The sequence below is a fragment of the Pseudophryne corroboree genome, chromosome 5 (genome assembly GCF_028390025.1).
Source record: "Pseudophryne corroboree isolate aPseCor3 chromosome 5, aPseCor3.hap2, whole genome shotgun sequence".
Classification (NCBI taxonomy): Eukaryota; Metazoa; Chordata; class Amphibia; order Anura; family Myobatrachidae; genus Pseudophryne; species Pseudophryne corroboree.
In genome coordinates this window covers 331774306-331793017 of record NC_086448.1, presented here as the reverse complement: position 1 = coordinate 331793017, position 18712 = coordinate 331774306, and positions in this window count along the sequence as shown.

Genomic DNA, 18712 nt, shown 5'->3' with positions numbered 1-18712 from the left:
GCTGGTAGCGTAGCATTACGGTAGTCGCCCGCCTATAGCGTGCTCGACACCACGCATTAAGCTGTGAGCGAGCGTGCCGCATGCGCGTCTCGATCACGGCCGAGCGTATGCTACGCTAAGTGCGTACCCTTACGGTACCCCATACGCCAATTGCGTACTGAGTCTCTTACCCATATAATGAAGGTTATAAGGTAATCAAATCAGCATTATCAGTACATATCACCCTAAGCATAATAATGGATTGCAGAGTCACTCATATAGGATCTCCATCTTCTACCTTTTTGCCCAGATTGCGTATTTTTCCTGAATGTTGTGTCTACATTCACTAATAGTGTACTTTGAACTTAGTAATTTTGTTGCAAAAAACTTCATATAATATTGAGGTGCATATTTTAAGAAAATGTTGTATGGTCTATGTAGCATTTTCAGTGGCCTGCCAAACTGGGCTTTTTGGCATGATTTGAGGATACTGTAGGTGTAGAATGAACATATGTGTGGGCCAACAGACCCCTGCACTTATACAAATATGCCATAAAATAGGTATCCGGACTCCAGGTCGACAACAAAAAAGTCGACACACCTTAGGTCGACGTCAATTGGTCGACACACCTTGGGTCGACATGGACAAAAGGTCGACGTGGACAAAAGGTCGGCAGGAACAAGGTCGACATGGAAAAAGGTCGACATGAGTTTTTCACAATTTTTTTCTTTTTTGGAACCTTTTCATACTTAACGATCCACGTGGACTACGATTGGAACGGTAATCTGTGCCGAGCGAAGCGGAGCGGAGCGAAGGCACCATGCCCAAAGCATGGCGAGCGAAGCGAGGGGACGCGGTGTACTAATTGGGGTTCCCGGTCACTCTACGAAGAAAACGACACCCAAAAAACATATAAAACTCATGTCGACCTTTTCCATGTCGACCTTTTGTCCATGTCGACCTAAGGTGTGTCGACCAATTGGTGTCGACCTTTTTGTTGTCGACCGGGAGTCCCAAACCCATAAAATATGCCTTAAAAATGTCCCTTACATGTCATGATACTCCTCCATTGCCCCTTATATGACATACGATTTCTCAAGACATCTCTTGTCATAGACCCTTCTAGATAACCATTATATGCCATCAGACTTTTCCACATGGTTCTTAACCACCTAACTGACGATTTTTTTCCCCAAAACCCGCTCAGAAATTTTTTGGCTTTTTTTTATGAGTGAATTTGGTGAAGAACATTTGTCCCAAATGATTAAAAGTAAAAAAAAATATATATATATATATATATATACTTTTTTAAATAATATTTCTCAAACGTCAGAACCTCGGCCAGGAAGATCGGTATCATCGAAACATCGGAAACATTGTGACCATCGCGACGTTACTTTTTACACCCCAGACAGCTGCCAGATGCACCGGCGGTGGAGGGAGGGATTGGGGGTGTGGGGGGGGGGGGCTTGGGGGGTTGATTTACACTTTACCAGCAGCTGCCATTGTCTGCAGCCGCTGGGTGGGGGGTCTTGCCGTGCTGACCGATCAGCAGTGATCGCAGCACAGCAAACACTGGGGGAGGGTGCAGGGAGGCAGAGGGACCTTCCGGTCCATCTGACAGCAGCAGCGGAGGGAAGGTTATCTGTTTATCTGACTGGTCGCATCCAGTGTGACCAGGTCAGATAAAGCACTTGCTGGTGTGTTCGCATCTGTTGCGACCATGCCAGGCAAGTGGTTGAAGGCATCATACTTCTCTACATGCCCCTTATATGCCATCACACCTCTCCATAGGCATAATTCAGAGTTGATCGCAGCAGCAAATTTGTTAGCAGTTGGGCAAAACCATGGGGGTCATTCTGACCCGTTCGCTCGCTGCTTTTTATCGCAGCCGAGCGAACGGGTACACACTGCGCATGCGCCGGTGTACTACGGCCGAAGGCCGTAGCTGGGCTGCGATCGCCTCTGCCTGATTGACAGGCAGAGGCGGTCGCTTGGCTGGGCGCGGTCCGGCCAATGCAGGCGTGGCCGGACAATGTGGGGAGCGGCCCGCAGTGGCTGCATGACATCATACGCAGCGGTTGCGGGCCGGGGAGCGACGAGTAGCTTCCGGCCAGCATGCTAAAGCTGCGCTGGTCAGGAGCTACTCTTGAAATGCAAAGGCATCGCCGCTGTGCGATGCCTTTGCACTTTTGCGGGGGAAGACCAGCACTGACATGCCAGGCGGACTAGCCCTGTGCTGGGCGTCCCCCCGCATGTCAGTGTGAATGATCGTGTCACGATCCGGGTATCTGGACGCCATTACTTACCCTTCAGATGCCTCCTAAGGCTGGCTCAGCGTTCCAGAACCGGATCCCGCTGTTCCTGAGTTTCCACATGCAGAATGTCAGAGTGGTGATTTCATCAGCCGCGGCCTCCGCTGTGCCCGCGTGGTTAAATGTGCGCTTGTCAGTCTGGCGTCTCCTGTCTCCTGTGGCCGGTGTCGCCATTACTGTTTCAATTCTCACATGGATTACAAACCAAACTTCCCTCCAAGTGTCTGCATGGGCGCAGCCATCTTGGATTTTGTCATCTGATTATTTCCACCAATCTGCTGTCTGTATTGTTGATTTGCATAATTGCCTAGCCAACCCCTTCCTTGCTGCAGGTATAAGTATGCTGTGCCTGAGCAAGGAAGGCGTCAGTGCTTTGGTTGTCTAACCTAGTTCCAGTTTGTCTCTCTGCTGTGGTTGTCTTCCAGGTTCCAGCTCCTGTCTCCAGACTTCTGCTATAGAGACCCGCACCAGCATTCCATATGCGGTGTAGCCTGACTCTCCGATCCATTCTGGACTCACCTGTTTCCAGCTCAAACAATCACCTGCTTCCAGCCCAGCTTCCAGCAGTGTATAGCTTCTCTTAAAGGGCCGGTGTCCTTTCTGCAGTTTACCACTCTCCACCGGTATTATTATTTCACCGCTCTCAAACAATCACCTGCTTCCAGCCCAGCTTCCAGCAGTGTATAGCTTCTCTTAAAGGGCCGGTGTCCTTTTCTGCAGTTTACCACTCTCCACCGGTATTATCATTTCACCGCTCTCAAACTCCAAATTTCATTATTATTTCATCGCTCTCAAGTTCGTTTATTATTTAACTGGTTCCAGCCAGTATCCACTCCGTACCAACAACAGTCTGGTTCCAGCCAGTATCCACAGCAGCCGTTTTACCTTCAGCAGCCCAGCCTTTCCTGGAACATCAGCTGGTACGATCCTGGGTTCTCTCCATTGCTACAGTCAGGCCTGGTAAGGACTTTCCAACTAGAAGATTATAAGAACTGTCTCACTCTACCAGTGCCTGTGGCCCTTGCCACCCAGTAGTACCCAGGAATTGTATTTATCCTCTGTTGACTTTTATGTTTCCTTTTACTGCTGCTGTGTTACGGAGTTAGTCATAATAAACATCATTGACTTTTATCCTGGTTGTCGTGGTCACGCCTTCGGGCAGTTATTTTACATGTTACTTACATGTCTAGGGGTCTGATACAACCTCCCAGGTTCCGTTACATCTCAGCCCCTACAACTGAGGCTGCCTCCCGTCAGCTCAGGCCCTCAGTTGTGACAGTAAGCACTGACCTAATGAATCCAGCCGGAGACCAGGATCAAGTGGCCAGGCCGATGCAAGAACTGGCAGCCCGACTTGAACATCAGGAGGCTGCACAGGGCCACATCATCCGCTGTCTCCAGGATCTCTCTACACGGCTGGATGGGATTCAAACGACCCTCCGTGGACCTGGCACGTCCGGTGCGTCCACTACAGTAACACCAGCTGTAACCCCACCCACCTTACCCATTTCCAGTCCACATCTTCATCTTCCAACGCCAGCAAAATTTGATGGATCTCCAAGGTTCTGCAGGGGATTTCTCAATCAATGTGAAATCCACTTTGAGCTTCTACCTGGCAATTTCTTCAGTGACCGTACCAAAATTGCCTATATCATCTCCCTTCTCAGTGGCTCAGCCCTTGACTGGGCATCACCTTTATGGGAGAAGTCTGATCCCCTGCTATCCTCCTATACTGACTTTGTAGCTACATTCAGGCGCATCTTCGACGAGCCAGGCCGGATAACATCTGCTTCATCTGAGATTCTCCATTTACGCCAGGGAACACGTACTGTGGGACAGTATCTTATACAGTTTAAAATCCTGGCATCCGAACTGGCATGGAACGACGAGGCCCTGTATGCTGCATTCTGGCATGGCTTATCAGAACGCATCAAGGATGAGTTAGCTACCAGAGACTTGCCCTCTAAGTTGGATGAGCTAATTTCTCTTTGCACGAAGGTTGATCTACGTTTCAGAGAGAGAGCAACCGAGCGAGGAAGATCATCTACTCCTAAATCTTCTGCTCCTCCTCCTCGTCAACCATCTCCATCCAAGGATGAGCCTATGCAAATTAGTCGTTCCCGTCTATCTCCCGCTGAGCGCCGAAGACGTCTCTCTGAGTCTCTCTGTCTCTACTGTGCAGCTCCGTCGCACACTATCAATGCCTGTCCCAAACGTCCGGGAAACTCCAGATCCTAGCTCGCCAAGGAGAGGGCCGGCTAGGAGTAATGATCTCCTCTTCATCTCCTCATGACTGTAACCTCCCAGTGTCGCTCCAAATTGCTCAACGTTACAGGAACGTCATTGCCCTCCTTGATTCCGGAGCAGCTGGGAATTTCATAACCGAAGCTTATGTTAAACGGTGGTCCCTACCCACCGAGAGACTGTCCTCGTCCATCTCTTTGACTGCCGTGGATGGCAGCAAGATTTTTGACGCAGTCATTTCCTTCCTTCCAGTTCATCTGAGAGTGGGAGTTCTTCATTCTGAGTATATTTCTTTTTTAGTGATTCCAAGAGCCACACATCCAGTGGTTTTAGGCCTTCCATGGCTCCGTCTCCACAACCCATCAATTGACTGGACGACTACGCAAATACTGGCATGGGGTCCCTCCTGTGTTGAGACTTGTTTAGCCAAAGTTCTTCCTGTTTGTTCTTCCTTCCCCAGGTCATCTGATGTTCCGCCTCCTCCATATCAAGACTTCACGGACGTGTTCAGTAAAGCCTCTGCTGATATCCTTCCTCCTCATAGAGAATGGGACTGCCCAATCGACCTCATTCCAGGGAAGGTTCCACCGCGAGGCTGAACTTATCCGTTGTCTCTGCCTGAGACACACTCCATGGAAGAGTACATCAAAGAGAACCTGGCGAAGGGTTTCATCCGACCATCTTCTTCTCCAGCCGGCGCAGGCTTCTTCTTCGTTAAGAAGAAAGACGGTGGTCTGCGTCCGTGCATCGACTACAGAGGTCTGAACGACATTACCGTCAAGAACCGATACCCTTTACCCCTGATTACCGAGCTCTTTGATAGAGTTAGTGGTGCAACTATTTTCACAAAGCTGGACTTGAGGGGTGCCTACAATCTCATCCGAATCCGTGAGGGTGACGAGTGGAAGACCGCCTTTAACACCCGTGACGGACATTATGAGTACCTCGTCATGCCCTTCGGATTGAGCAACGCTCCAGCAGTCTTCCAGCACTTCGTGAATGAGATTTTCAGGGACATCTTGTACCGCCATGTCGTGGTTTATCTAGACGACATCCTCATCTTTGCTAATAATCTCGAAGATCATCGTTTCTGGGTAAAAGAGGTTCTTTCCCGTCTCCGTGTCAATCACCTCTATTGTAAATTGGAGAAGTGTGTGTTTGAAGTTAAAACCATTCCGTTTTTAGGTTACATTGTGTCCGGTTCCGGACTAGAGATGGATCCTGAGAAACTCCAAGCAATCCAGAATTGGCCTATACCCTTAAGCCTCAAAGGGGTCCAGAGGTCCTTAGGGTTCGCCAATTATTATAGAAAATTTATACGAGACTTTTCCACCATCGTGGCGCCTATCACTGCATTAACCAAGAAAGGTGCTAATCCGTCCAAGTGGTCCGAGGAAGCTACACAGGCCTTTCACCTTCTGAAGCAACGGTTCATCTCTGCACCAGTTCTGAAACAGCCCGACACCGACTCTCCTTTTATCTTAGAGGTAGATGCCTCCTCCGTTGGAGTAGGAGCAGTGTTATCCCAGAGGGCCAAAGATGGACATCTACATCCTTGCAGTTTCTTCTCCCGGAAGTTCTCCCCAGCTGAGCGCAACTATGCCATTGGCGATCAGGAGATGCTAGCCATCAAGCTCGCTCTGGAGGAGTGGAGATACCTGTTGGAGGGAGCTTCCCACTCAATCACCATACTTACCGACCACAAAAATCTTTTATATCTCAAAGGCGCACAATGTCTGAATCCTCGTCAGGCCAGATGGGCACTTTTCTTCTCTAGGTTTGACTTTAAACTCCAGTTCTGTCCGGGTTCTCAGAATCGTAAGGCCGATGCCCTTTCCCGCTCATGGGAGCAAGAAAATGAGTCCGAGTCTGCAGACAAGCATCCTATTATTAATCCGTTGGCATTCTCCACGGTAGGGATGGACTCTACGCCTCCACCAGGGAAAAGTTTTGTTAAGCCAGTTCTAAGGAAGAAGCTCATGCATTGGGCCCATGCTTCCCGTTTTGCTGGACATACAGGCATTCAGAAAACCCTTGAATTTATTTCTAGGTCCTACTGGTGGCCAACTCTGAAGAAGGACGTTATGGAATTTATTGCCTCCTGCCCAAAGTGTGCCCAACACAAAGTCTCCCGCCAGTCGCCTGCGGGGCAACTGGTTCCATTATCTGTTCCCCGTCGACCTTGGACCCATTTGTCGATGGACTTTGTTTCCGATCTACCTATCTGCAACAAGTTTAATACCATCTGGGTGGTAGTTGACCGGTTCACCAAGATGGCACATTTCATCCCTCTCACCGGTCTTCCGTCAGCTTCCAAGTTGGCTCAAGTGTTTATACAAGAGATCTTCCGACTTCACGGTCTTCCTGAAGAGATCATCTCGGATCGTGGAGTACAATTTGTAGCCAAATTTTGGCGAAGTTTGTGTCAAGCCCTCCAAGTCAAGTTAAAGTTTTCCACGGCTTACCATCCTCAGACCAATGGTCAAACCGAGAGGGTGAATCAGGACTTGGAGGCCTTCCTCCGTATATATGTGTCTTCCTCTCAAGATGACTGGGTTCAACTCCTTCCTTGGGCCGAGTTCAGTCACAACAATCAATACCATTCCTCATCTTCTTCTACACCATTCTTCATTAATTATGGATTCCACCCTAAAGTCCCAGAATTCCAACCGCTTCCCGCAACTTCTGTTCCAGCAGTGGATGTCACCTTGCGTCAGTTTTCAAATAACTGGAGGAACGTCCGCGCAGCCCTGCTTAAAGCCTCATTCAGGTATAAGAAGTTTGCCGATAGGAAGCGTAGAGCGGTTCCTGCTCTCAAGGTGGGTGATCGTGTGTGGCTGTCCACGAAGAATTTGAGGTTGAGAGTTCCCAGCATGAAATTTGCACCTCGCTACATCGGACCCTTCAAGATTGAACAAGTCATCAATCCTGTTGCCTACAGGTTACAGTTACCATCCTTCTTGAAAATACCCAGGACATTTCATGTTTCTTTGTTGAAACCGCTGATCCTGAATCGGTTTCATTCCGCACTTCCTCCAGCTCCCAAAGTTCAGACTCAACGGGGAGTCGAGTACGAGGTGGCCAAGATTTTGGACTCACGTTTCCGTTACGGTCAGTTACAATACCTCATTGACTGGAAGGGCTATGGTCCTGAAGAACGCTCTTGGACCAATGCCTCAGACGTCCATGCTCCTGCCTTGGTCCGAAATTTGCACGCAAAGTTTCCTTTAAAGCCTAAGAAGTGTCCTGGGGCCACTCCTAAAGGGGGGGTGCTGTCACGATCCGGGTATCTGGACGCCATTACTTACCCTTCAGATGCCTCCTAAGTGATTTCATCAGCCGCGGCCTCCGCTGTGCCCGCGTGGTTAAATGTGCGCTTGTCAGTCTGGCGTCTCCTGTCTCCTGTGGCCGGCGTCGCCATTACTGTTTCAATTCTCACATGGATTACAAACCAAACTTCCCTCCAAGTGTCTGCATGGGCGCAGCCATCTTGGATTTTGTCATCTGATTATTTCCACCAATCTGCTGTCTGTATTGTTGATTTGCATAATTGCCTAGCCAACCCCTTCCTTGCTGCAGGTATAAGTATGCTGTGCCTGAGCAAGGAAGGCGTCAGTGCTTTGGTTGTCTAACCTAGTTCCAGTTTGTCTCTCTCCTGTGGTTGTCTTCCAGGTTCCAGCTCCTGTCTCCAGACTTCTGCTATAGAGACCCGCACCAGCATTCCATCTGCGGTGTAGCCTGACTCTCCGATCCATTCTGGACTCACCTGTTTCCAGCTCAAACAATCACCTGCTTCCAGCCCAGCTTCCAGCAGTGTATAGCTTCTCTTAAAGGGCCGGTGTCCTTTCTGCAGTTTACCACTCTCCACCGGTATTATTATTTCACCGCTCTCAAACAATCACCTGCTTCCAGCCCAGCTTCCAGCAGTGTATAGCTTCTCTTAAAGGGCCGGTGTCCTTTTCTGCAGTTTACCACTCTCCACCGGTATTATCATTTCACCGCTCTCAAACTCCAAACTTCATTATTATTTCATCGCTCTCAAGTTCGTTTATTATTTAACTGGTTCCAGCCAGTATCCACTCCGTACCAACAACAGTCTGGTTCCAGCCAGTATCCACAGCAGCCGTTTTACCTTCAGCAGCCCAGCCTTTCCTGGAACATCAGCTGGTACGATCCTGGGTTCTCTCCATTGCTACAGTCAGGCCTGGTAAGGACTTTCCAACTAGAAGATTATAAGAACTGTCTCACTCTACCAGTGCCTGTGGCCCTTGCCACCCTGTAGTACCCAGGAATTGTATTTATCCTCTGTTGACTTTTATGTTTCCTTTTACTGCTGCTGTGTTACGGAGTTAGTCATAATAAACATCATTGACTTTTATCCTGGTTGTCGTGGTCACGCCTTCGGGCAGTTATTTTACATGTTACTTACATGTCTAGGGGTCTGATACAACCTCCCAGGTTCCGTTACATCTCAGCCCCTACAACTGAGGCTGCCTCCCGTCAGCTCAGGCCCTCAGTTGTGACAGATCGTAACTGTGCTAAATTTAGCACAGCTACGATCATCTCGGAATGGATCATCTCGGAATGAGGGCCAATGGCCCTCATTCCGAGTTGATCGGTCGCAAGGCGAATTTAGCAGAGTTACACACGCTAAGCCGCCGCCTACTGGGAGTGAATCTTAGCTTCTTAAAATTGCGACCGATGTATTCGCAATATTGCGATTACTAACTACTTAGCAGTTTCAGAGTAGCTTCAGACTTACTCTGCCTGTGCGATCAGTTCAGTGCTTGTCGTTCCTGTTTGACGTCACAAACACACCCAGCGTTCGCCCAGGCACTCCCACCGTTTCTCCGGCCACTCCTGCGTTTTTTCCGGAAACGGTAGCGTTTTCAGCCACACGCCCCTGAAACGCCGTGTTTCCGCCCAGTAACACCCATTTCCTGTCAATCACATTACGATCGCCGGAGCGATGAAAAAGCCGTGAGTAAAATTACTTTCTACATAGCAAAGTTACTTGGCGCAGTCGCAGTGCGAACATTGCGCATGCGTACTAAGCGGATTTTCATTGCGATGCGATGAAAAATACCGAGCGAACAACTCGGAATGAGGGCCAATGTGCACTGCAGGTGTCACAGATGTAACATGTGCAGAGAGAGTTAGATTTGGGTAGGTTATATTGTTTCTGTGCAGGGTAAATACTGGCTGCTTTATTTTTACACTGCAATGTAGATTTCAGATTGAACACACCCCACCCAAATCTAACTCTCTCTGCACATGTAATATTTGCCCCCCCCTCCTCCCCCACTGCAGTGCACATGGTTTTGCAAAACTGCTAACAAATTTGCTACTGCGATTGACTCTGAATTACCTCCAATATGTGCACTTTAATCCATATATGCTCTCTTTTACATTTGAAGCTGGAGCCAATGCGGAGAAGTTGGAAATGCTAATTTCCCTATTGCAGCCTGCCCCTTAAATGGGGTACAGCACTGACTTTGACAGACTATGAACTCTGTGCAGAGGAGGAGGTTACGTAACATGCCCACATGTTCTCCCCCAAACAGTGGTATAATGGCATAACAACCTTGCTGCTGCTCCCAGTCCAAGTCAGGCATCTGCTCTCAGTCCTAGATGGGAGACAGCTAGGAATAATGCTGTGCCACTTAAAAGTTTGAACCCTTCCATGTATATGGGTGGTCATTCCGAGTTGATCGCTCGCTAGCAGTTTTTAGCAGCCGTGCAAACGCTATGCCGCCTCCCACTGGGAGTGTATTTTAGCTTAGCAGAAGTGCGAACGAATAGATCGCAGAGCGGCTACAAAATAATTTTGTGCAGTTTCAGATAGTGATGAGCGAGTTCGGTTTCTCGGAAACCGAACCCCCCCGAACTTCACCCATTTTACATGGGTCCGAGGCATACTCGGATTCTCCCGTATGGCTCGGTTAACCCGAGCGCGCCCGAACGTCATCATCCCGCTGTCGGATTCTCGTGAGATTCGGATTCTATATAAGCAGCCGCGCGTCGCCGCCATTTTCACTCGTGCATTGGAAATGTTAGGGAGAGGACGTGGCTGGTGTCCTCTCCGTTATTGTTGAACTTGATTGTGCACTATTGCTTAATTGTGGGGAGGGCTGGGGAGCAGCTGTATAATATAGGAGGAGTACAGTGCAGAGTTTTGCTGATCAGTGACCACCAGTTATCCGTACTCTGCCTGAAAAAAACGCTCCATATCTGTGCTCAATGTGCTGCATATATCTGTGCTCACACTGCTTAATTGTGGGGACTGGGGAGCAGCTGTATTATATAGCAGGAGTACAGTGCAGAGTTTTGCTGACAGTGACCACCAGTATACGTTGTCTGCCTGAAAAACACTCCATATCTGTGCTCAGTGTGCTGCTTTATTGTGGGGACTGGGGACCACCAGTATAATATTATATAGGAGGAGTACAGTGCAGAGTTTTGCTGACCAGTGACCACCAGTATATAATATATAGCATTACGGTACAGCAGGCCACTGCTGTACCTACCTCTGTGTCGTCATTAAGTATACTATCCATCTAGATTCTATACCTGTGGTGCATTTCAGTTGTGCAGTTTGCTGACACAGTGACCACCAGTATATATAGCAGTACGGTACGGAAGGCCACTGCTGTACCTACCTCTGTGTCGTCATTAAGTATACTATCCATCTACATTCTATATACCTGTGGTGCATTTTAGTTTTGCAGTTTGCTGACACAGTGACCACCAGTATACTATATATAGCAGTACGGTACGGAAGGCCACTGCTGTACCTACCTCTGTGTCGTCATTAAGTATACTATCCATCTACATTCAATACCTGTGGAGCATTTTAGTTTTGCAGTTTGCTGACACAGTGACCACCAGTATACTATATATAGCAGTACGGAAGGCCACTGCTGTACCTACCTCTGTGTCGTCATTAAGTATACTATCCATCTAGATTCTATACCTGTGGTGAATTTCAGTTGTGCAGTTTGCTGACACAGTGACCACCAGTATATATAGCAGTACGGTATGGAAGGCCACTGCTGTACCTACCTCTGTGTCGTCATTAAGTATACTATCCATCTACATTCTATACCTGTGGTGCATTTTAGTTTTGCAGTTTGCTGACACAGTGACCACCAGTATTCTATATATAGCAGTACGGTACGGAAGGCCACTGCTGTACCTACCTCTGTGTCATCATTAAGTATACTATCCATCTACATTCAATACCTGTGGTGCATTTTAGTTTTGCAGTTTGCTGACACAGTGACCACCAGTATACTATATATAGCAGTACGGTACGGAAGGCCACTGTTGTACCTACCTCTGTGTCGTCAAGTATACTATCCATCCATACCTGTGGTGCATTTCAGTTGTGCGCAGTATATATAGTAGTAGGCCATTGCTATTGATAGTTACTGGCATATAATTCCACACATTAAAAAATGGAGAACAAAAATGTGGAGGTTAAAATAGGGAAAGATCAAGATCCACTTCCACCTCGTGCTGAAGCTGCTGCCACTAGTCATGGCCGAGACGATGAAATGCCATCAACGTCGTCTGCCAAGGCCGATGCCCAATGTCATAGTAGAGAGCATGTAAAATCCAAAAAACAAAAGTTCAGTAAAATGACCCAAAAATCAAAATTAAAAGCGTCTGAGGAGAAGCGTAAACTTGCCAATATGCCATTTACGACACGGAGTGGCAAGGAACGGCTGAGGCCCTGGCCTATGTTTATGGCTAGTGGTTCAGCTTCACATGAGGATGGAAGCACTCATCCTCTCGCTAGAAAAATTAAAAGACTTAAGCTGGCAAAAGCACAGCAAAGAACTGTGTGTTCTTCTAAATCACAAATCCCCAAGGAGATTCCAATTGTGTCGGTTGCGATGCCTGACCTTCCCAACACTGGACGGGAAGAGCTTGCGCCTTCCACCATTTGCACGCCCCCTGCAAGTGCTGGAAGGAGCACCCGCAGTCCAGTTCCTGATAGTCAAATTGAAGATGTCAGTGTTGAAGTACACCAGGATGAGGATATGGGTGTTGCTGGCGCTGGGGAGGAAATTGACAAGGAGGATTCTGATGGTGAGGTGGTTTGTTTAAGTCAGGCACCCGGGGAGACACCTATTGTCCGTGGGAGGAATATGGCCTTTGACATGCCTGGTCAAAATACAAAAAAAATCAGCTCTTCGGTGTGGAATTATTTCAACACAAACGCGGACAACAGGTGTCAAGCCGTGTGTTGCCTTTGTCAAGCTGTAATAAGTAGGGGTAAGGACGTTAACCACCTCGGAACATCCTCCCTTATACGTCACCTGCAGCGCATTCATCATAAGTCAGTGACAAGTTCAAAAACTTTGGGTGACAGCGGAAGCAGTACACTGACCACTAAATCCCTTCCTCTTGTAACCAAGCTCCTGCAAACCACACCACCAACTCCCTCAGTGTCAATTTCCTCCTTACCCAGGAAAGCCAATAGTCCTGCAGGCCATGTCACTGGCAAGTCTGACGAGTCCTCTCCTGCCTGGGATTCATCCGATGCATCCTTGAGTGTAACGCCTACTGCTGCTGGCGCTGCTGTTGTAGCTGCTGGGAGTCGATCGTCATCCCAGAGGGGAAGTCGGAAGACCACTTGTACTACTTCCAGTAAGCAATTGACTGTCCAACAGTCCTTTGCGAGGAAGATGAAATATCACAGCAGTCATCCTGCTGCAAAGCGGATAACTCAGGCCTTGGCAGCCTGGGCGGTGAGAAACGTGGTTCCGGTATCCACCGTTAATTCAGAGCCAACTAGAGACTTGATTGAGGTACTGCATCCCCGGTACCAAATACCATCTAGGTTCCATTTCTCTAGGCAGGCGATACCGAAAATGTACACAGACCTCAGAAAAAGACTCACCAGTGTCCTAAAAAATGCAGTTTGTACTCAATGTCCACTTAACCACGGACATGTGGACAAGTGGAGCAAGGCAGACTCAGGACTATATGACTGTGACAGCCCACTGGGTAGATGTATTGCCTCCCGCAGCAAGAACAGCAGCGGCGGCGCCAGTAGCAGCATCTCGCAAACGCCAACTCGTTCCTAGGCAGGCTACGCTTTGTATCACCGCTTTCCAGAAGAGGCACACAGCTGACAACCTCTTACGGAAACTAAGGAAGATCATCGCAGAATGGCTTACCCCAACTGGACTCTCCTGGGGATTTGTGACATCGGACAACGCCAGCAATATTGTGCGTGCATTACATCTGGGCAAATTCCAGCACGTCCCATGTTTTGCACATACATTGAATTTGGTGGTGCAGAATTATTTAAAAAACGACAGGGGCGTGCAAGAGATGCTGTCGGTGGCCCGAAGAATTGCGGGCCACTTTCGACATTCAGCCACCGCGTACAGAAGACTGGAGCACCACCAAACATTCCTGAATCTGCCCTGCCATCATCTGAAGCAAGAGGTGGTAAATAGGTGGAATTCAACCCTCTATATGCTTCAGAGGATGGAGGAGCAGCAAAAGGCCATTCAAGCCTATACATCTGCCCACGATATAGGCAAAGGAGGGGGAATGCACCTGACTCAAGCGCAGTGGAGAATGATTTCAACGTTGTGCAAGGTTCTGCAACCCTTTGAACTTGCCACACGTGAAGTCAGTTCAGACACTGCCAGCCTGAGTCAGGTCATTCCCCTCATCAGGCTTTTGCAAAAGAAGCTGGAGACATTGAAGGAGGAGCTAAAACAGAGCGATTCCGCTAGGCATGTGGGACTTGTGGATGGAGCCCTTAATTCGCTTAACCAGGATTCACGGGTGGTCAATCTGTTGAAATCAGAGCACTACATTTTGGCTACCGTGCTCGATACTAGATTTAAAACCTACGTTGTATCTCTCTTTCCGGGAGACACAAGTCTGCAGAGGTTCAAAGACCTGCTGGTGAGAAAATTGTCAAGTCAAGCGGAACGTGACCCGTCAACATCTCCTCCTTCACACTCTCCCGCAACTGGGGGTGCGAGGAAAAGGCTAAGAATTCCGAGCCCACCCGCTGGCGGTGATGCAGGGCAGTCTGGAGCGAGTGCTGACATCTGGTCCGGACTGAAGGACCTGCCAACGATTACTGACATGTTGTCTACTGTCACTTCATATGATTCTCTCACCATTGAAAGAATGGTGGAGGATTATATGAGTGACCGCATCCAAGTAGGCACGTCAGACAGTCCGTACGTATGCTGGCAGGAAAAGAGGCAATTTGGAGGCCCTTGCACAAACTGGCTTTATTCTACCTAAGTTGACCTCCCTCCAGTGTGTACTCCGAAAGAGTGTTTAGTGCAGCCGCTCACCTTGTCAGCAATCGGCGTACGAGGTTACTTCCAGAAAATGTGGAGAAGATGATGTTCATCAAAATGAATTAGAATCAATTCCTCCGTGGAGACATTCACCAGCAGCAATTGCCTCCACAAAGTACACAGGGACCTGAGATGGTGGATTCCAGTGGGGACGAATTAATAATCTGTGAGGAGGGGGATGTACACAGTGGACATCTTGCCTCTGTAGAGCCAGTTTGTGCAAGGAGAGATTGATTGCTTCTTTTTTTGGTGGGGGCCCAAACCAACCAGTCATTTCAGTCACAGTTGTGTGGCAGACCCTTTCGCTGAAATGATGGGTTCGTTAAAGTGTGCATGTCCTGTTTATACAACATAAGGGTGGGTGGGAGGGCCCAAGGACAATTCCATCTTGCACCTCTTTTTTCTTTAATTTTTCTTTGCATCATGTGCTGTTTGGGGACAATTTTTTTGAAGTGCCATCCTGCCTGACACTGCAGTGCCACTCCTAGATGGGCCAGGTGTTTGTGTCGGCCACTTGTGTCGCTTAGCTTAGTCACACAGCAACCTTGGTGCGCCTCTTTTTTTCTTTGCATCATGTGCTGTTTGGGGACAATTTTTTTGAAGTGCCATCCTGCCTGACACTGCAGTGCCACTTCTAGATGGGCCAGGTGTTTGTGTCGGCCACTTGTGTCGCTTAGCTTAGTCACACAGCGACCTTGGTGCGCCTCTTTTTTTCTTTGCATCATGTGCTGTTTGGGGACTATTTTTTTTAAGTGCCATCCTGCCTGACACTGCAGTGCCACTCCTAGATGGGCCAGGTGTTTGTGTCTGCCACTTGTGTCGCTTAGCTTAGCCATCCAGCGACCTCGGTGCAAATTTTAGGACTAAAAATAATATTGTGAGGTGTGAGGTGTTCCGAATAGACTGGAAATGAGTGGAAATTATGGTTTTTGAGGTTAATAAAACTATGGGATCAAAATGACCCCCAAATTCTATGATTTAAGCTGTTTTTTTTAGTTTTTTTTGTAGAGATGAGCGGGTTCGGTTTCTCTGAATCCGAACCCGCCAGAACTTCATGTTTTTTTTCACGGGTCCGAGCAACTCGGATCTTCCCGCCTTGCTCGGTTAACCCGAGCGCGCCCGAACGTCATCATGACGCTGTCGGATTCTCGCGAGGCTCGGATTCTATCGCGAGACTCGGATTCTATATAAGGAGCCGCGCGTCGCCGCCATTTTCACACGTGCATTGAGATTGATAGGGAGAGGACGTGGCTGGCGTCCTCTCCGTTTAGAATTAGAATAGATTAGAGAGACACTTGATTTACTAATTTTGGGGAGCATTTGGAGTACTCAGTAGTGTACAGTGCAGAGTTTTGCTGATAGTGACCAGTGACCACCACTTTTATTTATAATCCGTTCTCTGCCTGAAAAAAGCGATACACAGCACACAGTGACTCAGTCACATACCATATCTGTGTGCACTGCTCAGGCTCAGGCCAGTGTGCTGCATCATCTATTATCTATCTATATATAATATTATATATATCTGTCTGACTGCTCAGCTCACACAGCTTATAATTGTGGGGGAGACTGGGGAGCACTACTGCAGTGCCAGTTATAGGTTATAGCAGGAGCCAGGAGTACATAATATATTATATAGTGAGTGACCACCAGACACACAGTGCAGTTTATTTAATATATCCGTTCTCTGCCTGAAAAAAGCGATACACACAGTGACTCAGTCAGTCACATACCATATCTGTGTGCACTGCTCAGGCTCAGGCCAGTGTGCTGCATCATCTATATATATTATATATCTGTCTGACTGCTCAGCTCACACAGCTTATAATTGTGGGGGAGACTGGGGAGCACTACTGCAGTGCCAGTTATAGGTTATAGCAGGAGCCAGGAGTACATAATATTATATTAAAATTAAACAGTGCACACTTTTGCTGCAGGAGTGCCACTGCCAGTGTGACTAGTGACCAGTGACCTGACCACCAGTATATAATATTAGTAGTATACTATCTCTTTATCAACCAGTCTATATTAGCAGCAGACACAGTACAGTGCGGTAGTTCACGGCTGTGGCTACCTCTGTGTCGGCACTCGGCAGCCCGTCCATAATTGTATATACCACCTAACCGTGGGTTTTTTTTCTTTCTTTATACATACATACTAGTTACGAGTATACTATCTCTTTATCAACCAGTCTATATATTAGCAGCAGACACAGTACAGTGCGGTAGTTCACGGCTGTGGCTACCTCTGTGTCGGCACTCGGCAGCCCGTCCATAATTGTATATACCACCTAACCGTGGTTTTTTTTTCTTTCTTTATACATACATACTAGTTACGAGTATACTATCTCTTTATCAACCAGTCTATATATTAGCAGCAGACACAGTACAGTGCGGTAGTTCACGGCTGTGGCTACCTCTGTGTCGGCACTCGGCAGCCCGTCCATAATTGTATATACCACCTAACCGTGGTTTTTTTTTTCTTTCTTTATACATACATACTAGTTACGAGTATACTATCTCTTTATCAACCAGTCTATATTAGCAGCAGACACAGTACAGTGCGGTAGTTCACGGCTGTGGCTACCTCTGTGTCGGCACTCGGCAGCCCGTCCATAATTGTATATACCACCTAACCGTGGTTTTTTTTTCTTTCTTTATACATACATACTAGTTACGAGTATACTATCTCTTTATCAACCAGTCTATATATTAGCAGCAGACACAGTACAGTGCGGTAGTTCACGGCTGTGGCTACCTCTGTGTCGGCACTCGGCAGCCCGTCCATAATTGTATATACCACCTAACCGTGGTTTTTTTTTCTTTCTTTATACATACATACTAGTTACGAGTATACTATCTCTTTATCAACCAGTCTATATATTAGCAGCAGACACAGTACAGTGCGGTAGTTCACGGCTGTGGCTACCTCTGTGTCGGCACTCGGCAGCCCGTCCATAATTGTATATACCACCTAACCGTGGTTTTTTTTTCTTTCTTTATACATACATACTAGTTACGAGTATACTATCTCTTTATCAACCAGTCTATATATTAGCAGCAGACACAGTACAGTGCGGTAGTTCACGGCTGTGGCTACCTCTGTGTCGGCACTCGGCAGCCCGTCCATAATTGTATATACCACCTAACCGTGGTTTTTTTTTCTTTCTTTATACATACATACTAGTTACGAGTATACTATATCTTTATCAACCAGTCTATATATTAGCAGCAGACACAGTACAGTGCGGTAGTTCACGGCTGTGGCTACCTCTGTGTCGGCACTCGGCAGCCCGTCCATAATTGTATATACCACCTAACCATGGTTTTTTTTTCTTTCTTTATACATACATACTAGTAACGAGTATACTATCTCTTTATCAACCAGTCTATATATTAGCAGCAGACACAGTACAGTGCGGTAGTTCACGGCTGTGGCTACCTCTGTGTCGGCACTCGGCAGCCCGTCCATAATTGTATACTAGTATCCAATCCATCCATCTCCATTGTTTACCTGAGGTGCCTTTTAGTTGTGCCTATTAAAATATGGAGAACAAAAATGTTGAGGTTCCAAAATTAGGGAAAGATCAAGATCCACTTCCACCTCGTGCTGAAGCTGCTGCCACTAGTCATGGCCGAGACGATGAAATGCCAGCAACGTCGTCTGCCAAGGCCGATGCCCAATGGCATAGTACAGAGCATGTCAAAACCAAAACACCAAATATCAGTAAAAAAAGGACTCCAAAACCTAAAATAAAATTGTCGGAGGAGAAGCGTAAACTTGCCAATATGCCATTTACCACACGGAGTGGCAAGGAACGGCTGAGGCCC